Consider the following 11,451-nt stretch of genomic DNA (forward strand, 5'->3'; position numbering starts at 1 on the left):
TAAGGAGGATAATCATGAATTGAGTAAAGAACTCCTGCCTTTGATTATGGATCCTATTGGGGACTCTTTTGTAACTAGATGCCATGATTGTTCCCCAAACCAGATGGAACATAGTCCCGCAGCAAGCAGGAGATAGAGGGTGATGTAGATCAACATTCAATACCAAAATTTCTTACAATCTTCGCAAATCTTTGCAATAAGTACATGTTTTGTGGTGCATCAACGACAAATAAATTCGGATATCCAATGGCTATTTCAATGCCTACTTGATATGGACGTTTTGCAACCGAAAAAGTGCGAAATAGTAGTCTGTGGAATCGTTCAAAAGCAGATTTTTGAGCACCAGAAATGTGCTACAAAAATATTGTGTGAAATATTCAGTTCACATTCATTGCTCATTGGTTCGAGAGCAACGAATGGAAAATACACAAAATACACTTTTTTTGTTTTTTTGTTTGACATTTTAAAATGGGTAAGTGTAAATATTCAAATGAAATAAATCCAATAATAACGTTTGCAAAAAGCGTTCCCAGTTTGCTCACCTGGGAACGCCAGTACCACCACGGTACTATAAGGTATAATAAAGCTCGGTTTCCTTAATGGAAAACACTACCCTACACTTCTACTCATGGCTACATTTGTTTAATCGTTTCTTTAAAATGGGTAAGTGAAAATATATTCCAGTATAATAATTTTAATGATAATTATTGCAAAATGTCCTCAGCCTAATTCTACACAAATCGTTGGATGAAATAAGGGAAATCTGCTCGCATCCCACAGCGCACCACTGAAGTCACCAAAAACTACATCGGGATGGACACCCAGCAGAGTACCGCACATATTTCGGTACCTAGTCTGGTATTTTCGTTGTCTCCCTCAAAGAGGACTACATCTTCCTTTGCGGCTGGCCCGCATTGCTAGAGGATACAATATGTATAACTGTGATGAAATGCGCACTCCTTCTTGTTATCAATAAATAAAATAACGTTTACTATCAAGTATATCTCTATGGGTTTGAGGGATGAGTTGTTGCGAAACTAAATGTCGATGACATGTTTTCACAGCTACTGAAACTAAGGCTATTCGTTGTCCAGCAGACATCGTTTTCTAAAAGCCTTCTCTGCGTTTGTGTTGTTGCTGGCGAGGGGTTCCCTCAGTGCTCGAGGGTTCATCGTAACTTAAAGAATCCTACCCCACCCTGTGGGACAAGCCGAAAAGGCGACAATTAGTAGGCTGTGGAATCGTTCAAAAGCAGATTTTTGAGCACCAGAAATGTGCTACAAAAATATTGTGTGAAATATTCAGTTCACATTCATTGCTCATTGGTTCGAGAGCAACGAATGGAAAATACACAAAATACACAAAATACACTTTTTTGTTTTTTTGTTTGACATTTTAAAATGGGTAAGTAAATATTCCAATGAAATAAATTCAATAATAACGTTTGCAAAAAGCGTTCCCAGTTTGCTCACCTGGGAACGCCAGTACCACCACGGTACTATAAGGTATAATAAAGCTCGGTTTCCTTAATGGAAAACACTACCCTACACTTCTACTCATGGCTACATTTGTTTAAACGTTTCTTTAAAATGGGTAAGTGAAAATATATTCCAGTATAATAATTTTAATGATAATTATTGCAAAATGTTCGCAGCCTAATTCTACACAAATCGTTGGATGAAATCAGGGCAATCTGCTCGCATCCAACAGCGCACCACTGAAGTCACCAAAGGCTACATCGGGATGGACACCCAGCAGAGTACCGCACATATTTCGGTACCTAGTCTGGTATTTTCGTTGTCTCCCTCAAAGAGGACTACATCTTCCTTTGCGGCTGGCCCGCATTGCTAGAGGATACAATATGTATAACTGTGATGAAATGCGCACTCCTTCTTGTTATTAATAAATAAAATAACGTTTACTATGAAGTATATCTCTATGGGTTTGAGGGATGAGTTGTTGCGAAACTAAGTGTCGATGACATGTTTTCACAGCTACTGAAACTAAGGCTATTCGTTGTCCAGCAGACATCGTTTTCTAAAAGCCTTCTCTGCGTTTGTGTTGTTGCTGGCGAGGGGTTCCCTCAGTGCTCGAGGGTTCATCGTAACTTATAGAATCCTACCCCACCCTGTGGGACAAGCCGAAAAGGCGACAATTAGTAGGCTGTGGAATCGTTTAAAAGCAGATTTTTGAGCACCAGAAATGTGCTACAAAAATATTGTGTGAAATATTCAGTTCACATTCATTGCTCATTGGTTCGAGAGCAACGAATGGAAAATACACAAAATACACTTTTTTTGATTTTTTGTTTGACATTTTAAAATGGGTAAGTGTAAATATTCCAATGAAATAAATTCAATAATAACGTTTGCAAAAAGCGTTCCCAGTTTGCTCACCTGGGAACGCCAGTACCAAGACGGTACTATAAGGTATAATAAAGCTCGGTTACCTTAATGGAAAACACTACCCTACACTTCTACTCATGGCTACATTTGTTTAATCGTTTCTTTAAAATGGGTAAGTGAAAATATATTCCAGTATAATAATTTTAATGATAATTATTGCAAAATGTCCTCAGCCTAATTCTACACAAATCGTTGGATGAAATCAGGGCAATCTGCTCGCATCCAACAGCGCACCACTGAAGTCACCAAAGGCTACATCGGGATGGACACCCAGCAGAGTACCGCACATATTTCGGTACCTAGTCTGGTATTTTCGTTGTCTCCCTCAAAGAGGACTACATCTTCCTTTGCGGCTGGCCCGCATTGCTGGAGGATACAATATGTATAACTGTGATGAAATGCGCGCTCCTTCATTTTAGTAATAAATAACAACACTTTTACGAATTTAAATTCAAACTCTCTGATGAAGTATTTTTCTAAGGTTTCTGGGATGAAGGTGGGGTTCGAGACTTACGTATCTATATTGGAGTGATGAAGCTCAGCCTATGCGATGTACGGAAATCATGGAAACTAAGGCATTTCCAGGCAATACCCACTTCGTACTCGAGATTGTGTTGAGATAAGTGAGTCCCAGGGGCGTTCATTGTAGACTGATTTGTAGTATTTTGGGAAGCTAAAACTATTATGCGAGTATGTTCTGCGATTTGTAGTAGGAAAATTGCGCAGTCTTTGGGCACACATTTCAGATTTTTTACTATCAATACACTTTCATAAGTTCGATTACGATTACGTTTACGATTACGATTTGCATGGGCTTTACGACCTGCAACTTGGATAGTAAACTGACATCCCGGGACCAGAAGATTCAACTGTATAATGTGGCAGAGTGGCAGAGAGGCAAACGTGTCAGACATACTCGTAAAAATTGAGCCTGGTTCTTTGAGGAGCATCATTCATCCGGAGACGGAGAATGAGACGGAGCTGGAGCTGGAGTCAGACTCGAAGTCAGAAGCATTTCCTTCGGCTGGAGTTGTCAATGGCAGGCACCGCTCTTCGAATACTAATTTCGAGAGGGAGGCGGCCCGGCCCCATGGCCGGCCTCCGCTTCCAGAGAGCTGCCATTAAATTGGTACTTGATGGGGATGAGAGGTTGCTGCTCATGTTGATGTCGTCTCTGTCTCTGTCTCTGTTTCTGTCTCTGGTTGGAATGTCTCTGGCCGGTCTCTCTACAGTTCCATCTCCACATCCACATCCATCTCCATCTCCAGCATTTGCCATTTTTGAGGTCGCTGCTGCGTCTCGTCTCTCGCTTATTTAATGGCTTTCCAGGCAGCGATGCGATGCGATGCGAGCCAAAGCGATGGGATGCATACTAATTGAGCGGTGGATGGATGATCTGGGCATCCGATGATCATGATGCGTTAGGTTAGTTAGGTAAGGCCCCAACAGAAGAAGAAGAAGAAGATTATGTCGTTGTTGTTGTCGTCAGTGCGTCCGCCCACGCTCGTCCGCCGGTTGACGCTCCGTGGGAATCGTTTAAAAGGCACTACAACGAGCAGCTACCAAAAAGAAAAAACCGAAAAAAAAACAACAAATTTCGGTCGAAAATGTATTTTATGGGGAAAACGTGAGGATGCCTGGGCTGGAGAGGGAAGTGCTGCTGCTGCTGCTGCTACTGCTAGCCAAGGGGCTGGCTGCTGCTGGGCTTATTTATATGCCAGCCGGAACATCATCAATGGCCCTCAGAAATGTGCGCACTCGGACTTGGACTGGGACTTGGACTAAGAGTCGGAATTGGATTTGGATTCGGAATCGGAATCGGACTTGGACTCTGGCATTCACTCGTGCTGTGACATAATCCACCAGACAGCAGCAGCCGGAGACGCACTTGAACCTCTTCATTGTCCATTATCCACCTCTATCCACTCCCCACTCCCCACTGCCCACTGCCCATTCCCCAATCCAATTCAATCCAATCCCCCGACAGCAACAGCAACAGCAACAACATCCTGAAAGAGGTCAAGTGATTGCCCAATGCTGCTGTATAGTATCTCATTGTGTTTTCTCCTCAGGTGCGAGCTCCGACTCTTTGACTCTTTGTCCCCGTCTCTGTCCCCCCCGTTGAAATATGAGACGAGTGCACACACACATATTGTGTATGCATGATCGTCCACACCAGACTCAGACCCAGTCTCTGGGCTAGAGCTCCGACATACGGACATACGGATGCCCCATCCTAAGTGCTGGAGCCTGGAGAGGAGACCCACCTGAACGTGATCGGTTACAGTTTGCATCCCGTTCATTGGCATCCTGAGGAAGTCAGGTGCCTAATTGTTTCCGTTTCTCTCTCTCTCTCTCTCGCTCTCTGTCTGTCCTGTCTTTATTGATTTCTTCTCCATTGTGTGGTTAATTTTTGTCACCTGATCCCATCGATAAGCCGCTGATCTTGTGATCTCCGTGTTCCCCTTCTTTTGTTCTTTTTTTTGTAGAGAATCAGCGTCCATAGGGTTTCTTTTGCTCCTGTTTTTCCCTTGGTCTCTGGTGTGTTGTGTGGGATCGTTGTATAATTGGGGAATTGAAGGATTCTTAGGAAACTCTGACATAGATTGGTTCCCATTGTGGAAAGAGATACTCCTGGAATGGGATGGGTCATCGGAGTATTATTAAACGGATACTTTTTATGCAGAGCATATAGAAATACACTTCTTTGAACCAAACAAGCGCATACTTTGGGCTTTAAGAAATTTTGATTAATGTTGACATTATTACTGAAAGAGCTGGTAGTACAGTTGCGAAAATATGTACTCTTCGCTCCGATAAGGTCGAGTAATTCCCTAAGAATCGTTGAAGTGAAGTCAAGAGCATAGTAGAACCCAACGATTTCGGCAAACGCTAAACTTCAATCTTCGGATGAATTGAAAATGCTTCGAGTTAAGGGCTGCTGAAAACGTACAGCTTTCCCGAGTATCGAGAGCATTGTACAAAGTAGTTGATATTCAAAAGCTGGTCCCATCGGGTGCATACCAAGTGGAGTGCACAATGAAGTAGTGACGATATGTATCTTTGGGCAATTGGAGCACAACCGAGTGACAAGGTAGGGGCAAGGAAGGGGCAGGGAAGGGCGACACGACGCGACTACGCGACCCCGGTGATAAGGTGGGTGCCAGGTGGGATTGGATTGGATTGGAGTGGGGTTGTGGTTGTGGTTGTGGTTGGGCCTAAGTAGTGGCCCATGTGGCACATGTGGCACATGGAAGACGCAGTGTGCCTGCCCCAGCCCTTCCCCTGCACGGCATGCTAATTGAATAAATGTAAAAGGCATTTCCACTTAATGAACTCGCTCGCTTTTGTGTCTCCCTAATTTGCATAAAATTAACTTAATAATCTTTGTGCCAATTGCGAGCCCCCTTCTCCGCAAGTCGGGAGCTGTGGCTGGAGCCTCGAGGGATCGTGGGAAATACATAGATTAAATACATTTTCAATTATTTTATCAGACACAACGTTTTGCGGCTGTGGTTTTTATTGCATGACATATTTGTTTTCGTTTTTCTCTCTCTCTCTCTTTCTCTCTCTCTCTCCCTCTCTCTCCCTCTCTGTCTCTATATATCTGTGTCTTTTTCGCTTATCAGAAAAACAAAAGGGTTACGGATCAGACGGCTATACGTATACGTAGAAGCTCCGCTTCTTGTCACATAATGTGGCGCAGCAATTAAACGAAACGGCCTCAAACAGAAATTAAGCCAGTCTGCGCACTTTGCATACCAATTGCTCCGATTTGCCAGAGACTCGAGTCTCGAACGGAGGCAGAGGCCACGAGACTGAGCGGCGGAGATTGGAAGGGGATTGGATTGGGATTGGGATTGGATTGGATTTAGGGCGAAAACGAGAGTGGAAAGGGAGGTCAGAGCGCGCAGAGACCACCACAGAGGCACCACAGAAAACCCTGAGACCCTGCGGCCCAGAGCAAGTTCCGCAGAGCTCTGACCCCGGGAATGGGGTAGGTCATAACTTTTAATGATGCGCGGATTTGTCTCTTGATCATGCTGGCCGTTGGCCATAAAACCCAAGGATCGTAAGGCAACACGGTTAGCGGCTAGCGGCTAGCGGCAGGGGCATGCCGCAACGGGGTAAGGTCAGAGCCGGCCGGCCGGGTGGGCTAGCCCTAGGCCCGGCCGGTATCGGTGTCGGTGTCGGCTGCTTCTTTGGTGTGTGACTAAGATCCGGAGATCACCGCCTCGCTCTCTTTAGTATCTTTGTTACTTTGTTATCACATCTCGACTGATGTCTGATGTCTGGTGTCTGGTGTTTTTGTTTTTGTGGGCAAATATTAAACATCTTGTGCGGAGAGCTTTAACGCCGCGCCGTTTATACGAGCATGTCCCTTGTTTGTCTTTGTCGGCATTTTGATCTTTTTATCTGTTCCGCGGTGATGCTCCACATACATCACACATGCCCCATCATGAAGATCTTCAACGATCGTAATCGCTATCCGGGCCGGAACTGGTCGCATGCCCAGCCCCCCGACTGATCCAAGCAACAAACACAAAGGGGAAAGGGGCTCTAATATATGACATGCTCGTATGGTATATGAATGGGTCCAAAGAAGCTTAATTTGGTGGAGATTTGAGAGGTTTGGTTATATAGTAGATCCCGATCACCCACTACTTATTCATCTTTCCCTACTTATCATCGGGTAAGCAATTGTCGCAATCACAATTCATGGACTACAGCCAGAGGCAGAGCCAGAGGCAGAGCCAGACTGGAGTCAACTGGGTCAAAATCAGCATAAAAATCCGCAACTGATGTCGCGGATTCGATCGTATCGTACCCGTACCCCTAACGTATCGGAGTGGATTGGAATGGATGGGTCGGATCCGATTGGATCGCGCGATCGGATCAAGTAAGTGCCGGGAACTTATTGCAATTGTAATGCGTTGAATATTGATGAGAGATCGAGCAAGCGAGGCGGCTTGCTCTTGGGGTTGAGATTCGAGGGGATTCGATTGGATACGATACGATGTTCGGTTCGACACGTGGAAGAACCTAAGCCGAAGCTGAAACAGAAACAGAAAATGAAACTGGAAACCAAACAAAAGTCCCATTTAAATTGTTAAACACTCGAGTAATTCATTGAACTGACTGGTACGTATAAATTTCCCCCTTCGCGATGGAACGAACGAACGATCTTCGGTTGATTAAAGATCGATGATCATGGGTGCTCAAAATTTCCATGGGGTAGAGCCAAGGCCTCGGTAAGGCAGCAATCTTTGGTTAGTGCATACATATGTCTCTTAGTTGATGGTCGAAGTAGTATTCAAATGAGCCAGCAGACAGCGAATAACTAGACTAGAAATATGCACTTTGGGTAGATACATCCTCACGAATACCACTAATACTTCCGCTCTAAATGGGAAGCGGACAAGGGATACGGTGGCCATGGGATGTGGATGTGGCCTGGGAGATAGCTGCTGCTGGCGACTGCTTACTCACTGCTTCCTGTGCCTGTGGTGCAACATTTGAATGCCACTGTAACTGTGTTGAGTGTTGAGTGTTGACCTTTGCCACAGATAAAGACTGAAGCTAAGAGAAACTGCGCCCAAAACTGTCACAACAGAAGCAGTAACAGCAGCAGATCCTGGTCCTACGACTACCTGGTCCTCATTAGGCAAGGCAATTCACTTCCATTTCCGTTTTGCCGGCTGATAACTACTGCTACGAGGTACTGGTACTTGTATGCATAACTCTCAGATACATTTCCATTAAGGAGAATCGGTGCTTATCTGCCACACGAAGACCAAACAACGAAACAAGCAACAACATAACCAAAGCCGAAAATTAAGTATTCAATGAGCAATTAAAACCAACCGAGAAGATCAATCTCTATCTCTGTCCCTCTGTGCCTCCGTGCCTCTTTATGGGTGTACCTGAAAGATTTCAAGAAGAAATCCAAGTGCCAGCCAAGCTGACAATGGCGAGGCATGGCAAAGCATTTTAATATAGAAATTTTCTTATGATTTTAGGCCAACGGCCTACAACGGCCTCTGTCTCTGGCTCTGGCTCTGTCTTCTTCTCTGTCTCTGGCTCGAGACAACAGCAGCAGCAGAGCCAGAAGACTGAATGGGAGACTGAAGAAGACCCAAAGAGACGAGGGCGATCCAAAGCCAAAAGTCTGCAGAGCTCGAGCCATTGAACAGCCATCGATGGGCCCACGATTCATTGTCCATAGAAGGGCCCATGCTCATGCTCATGCTCATGCTCAGGCTTGAGGCTTGAGGCTCTACATAATCCCCATCCCCCTTTCCGACTGGATTGGCTGACAGCGGTTTTTTGGTGGCTGGTCAAAAAGAAAGTCTGCCTGTCTTTGTCTTTGGCTTTAGCCTCAGCTTTTGTTTCCATTGAAGATTGGCGCAGCATTGAGGCAGCAGAGCTCTCATGTTGCTGCCACACAGAGCCGCCGATGCAGTTGGCCATCGACAGAGCCACAGGCCCAGGCACAGCCACAGCCACATCGACAGAAAGAAAAACACACCATGAATCTTTAATGAAGAATCACCAAGTTGGGGGCCATAAACGCGCCAACCGCCAATCGCCAGCGTCGCCATCGCCATCGCCATCGTCGTCTTTGTCGTCGTACATTTTCTTTTATTGAGCCGTAAGATTCGAATTGTAATTGTTGTTGGTTTGTAGTATTTGTTTGCATGCCCAGTACTCGTAGAGTCCCAGGGGTATGCTCTATTGGCCTAGACACATATGAACATATACATATATATGTACATATATCGTACGGAAGTGGAGTTGCCTAATAGTTCTTGAGAGGATCTTGAAGGACCTTGGACGAAGAAAAAATAGCCGCTGTTTCTGCGGCTATAAAGATATAAATATCCTATTACAAAACGATCATGGGTTCAGATATTTTTTACCAATCTATTGAAAATCTAATCTAAATCGGATGTCTCCACTCGCTGTGAGAGTGTTGCTCACAATCGATGAGATTTGATAGTTATTCGAGGGAATAATAGAGTTGGAAGATCTATGGAAGGTCTATGGCTTGCTTACCCGTTTGTTTTTTGGATGTGATTTCGTATTTGGCGCGGCATTTGAAGAGTAGAGGAGGAACAGCAGCCATCAGCGGCCATCGATGACATCGAGACAGTATCGTGCCCAAAGCCCCACCACCACCACCACCACTACCATCGTGCACCCATCGCAATGTTAATGTATTTGGAAATCGTGCCCGGCTATGCTCCTCCTGCCCCGTATCTTTCTCTCCGTCTCTCGGCGGCTATCTCTGTCTCTGTGGGATTTGAGAAAAGAAGAATGGAAAGCTTTCCCTGATCAAAACGAATTGGAAATGCTCTTCAGGTTCGATATCCCTATCCATATCGATATACTGATATATATTACAGATGGAGCACTATTGAAAGATATTGCCAAAGCAGCCAGAAATTGTTAAGATATGATCCCAAGATCATGCTGTTTAGAATATTGAGAAACATAAGATACAAAGAAGGATGAATATCCCTTGAGCGGGCATTTCGAATGCCTCATCAAGAGAGTCAATGTAAATCTTTGGCCCAGTGCATGTAGAGTATGGTAATGAAAGAAATTTATGGACAAACTATGCATTATTAAAAAATGATGTGTACATGCGGTGCGTGGCTCGTTTGAGATTTGTTTAATAATCAAAATTCATTATGCGAGTGACAAATGGAGAGGGCTGGGCGCAGAGGTGCCCGTGCCCGTGCCCCCCGGTGAAATTAAGCACACATAGATACACTCAATCGAAGGGAGCCAGGCCAGACATAAAGATGGACAGTACAGTCAACGAACCGAACCGAACCGAACGTGGACCGTGAAAGTTTCCATACACGATTCTGACCCAAAAAAAAGAGCCAGGAAATATTGAATATGCGGTGAGGGTGGATCATAATTAAACGAGTAATTGTCGTAATTTAAGAAAGATATCGAACAGAAGAGAGGAGTATATTCCAGTATTGTCAGTATATTCCAGGCAGAAGACTATAAGATTCTCAGAAGTCCATCTCCATCTCTATCTCCATATAAAGGACAGGACATCTACTCCTTCTTATCCTTGTCTTTCTGCTGCTGCTCCTCCATACGACTGTTATGCGATATGCTCCTTGTAAAGCTTCTCTTTCATTCAAGACCAAAAAAGGAAACAAGGACCAAGTCCAGTCGAGCATTACAACGTTTCCGACTTCCGATTCGGCTCTCGAATTACGCCTGAAATGTGATCAATGTTCTGGGGGAAGGGATTACTGCAAGGATGGGATGTGCGATGGGGTTGGAGATGTGGACATGCCAGTCAGTCGGTTTAACTTCTGCCTTTCACTTGATTAAACACTTTTAGCCAAAGCAGCCAATATGACGACGATGACCCTCCTCAGAGCCAGAGCCAGAGCCAGAGCCAGAGCCAGAGCCATGGTCGTAGCCAGAGTCCAAGTTCGAGTCGGAGTCGACATTGGAGGCTCGAGTCCGAGTCCAAGTCCCTGGCGATTCTGTGAAATGTGGCGAGGGTTGAGAACTTGTTCCCCGGTAATTTGATGCCAGTCAACGATCCGTTGACGCTCTTGATCTTCGCTCTGGCCAAGCTGCGAGCGCGAAAGGCAACAAACTGTTTAGGAAAGGTAGGGAGGGGAAAGGAAAGGAACGGAACGGTTACCGCAATGACAGGTGCACCGCCAGCACCATCAGCAGCAGCAGCAGCAGCAGCAGCAGCACCGCCGTTGAGGATGATGATGATGATGATGATGATGCAAGGATGCACCTTTGTGCAACTGCAGGGGTTGCTCTTGCTCCTTCTGCTGCTCCGGCTGCTGCTGCTGCTGCTGCTGAACGGTGCGCTCGGGTGTAATGCAAGACGTGTGTCGACCGTTTAAGCGAACCAAACACCGCAACAAAAAACAAAAAACAGAAAACAGAAACTGTGGCAGGAACGGAGCCCAGAAAGACAGAGGACAGGTTTATGGTAGTACAGGTCAGGGCAGAGGAAGCTGAGTTCAGGCTGAGGCAACGTTCATTCAAC

At 45.2% G+C, this 11,451-nt stretch overlaps 2 long non-coding RNA genes across 3 annotated transcripts; both read left to right on the forward strand.

Moving 5' to 3' along the window:
• Window positions 1-364: 364 nt before the first annotated feature.
• Window positions 365-1,900, forward strand: LOC26532215 (uncharacterized). Of its 2 annotated transcripts, none has more exons than XR_004470347.1 (3): window positions 365-472; window positions 525-663; window positions 1,655-1,900. It is a non-coding gene; the product is annotated as an uncharacterized lncRNA (long non-coding RNA). The 2 variants fall into 2 exon arrangements; XR_004470348.1 differs by lacking the exon at window positions 1,655-1,900 and adding an exon at window positions 725-998.
• A 371-nt stretch (window positions 1,901-2,271) lies between these two features.
• Window positions 2,272-2,849, forward strand: LOC26534448 (uncharacterized). The gene is made up of 3 exons (XR_001452674.2): window positions 2,272-2,326; window positions 2,379-2,517; window positions 2,579-2,849. It is a non-coding gene; the product is annotated as an uncharacterized lncRNA (long non-coding RNA).
• Window positions 2,850-11,451: the final 8,602 nt, after the last annotated feature.

This window comes from Drosophila pseudoobscura, chromosome X (genome assembly GCF_009870125.1).
Source record: "Drosophila pseudoobscura strain MV-25-SWS-2005 chromosome X, UCI_Dpse_MV25, whole genome shotgun sequence".
NCBI classification, from domain to species: Eukaryota; Metazoa; Arthropoda; class Insecta; order Diptera; family Drosophilidae; genus Drosophila; species Drosophila pseudoobscura.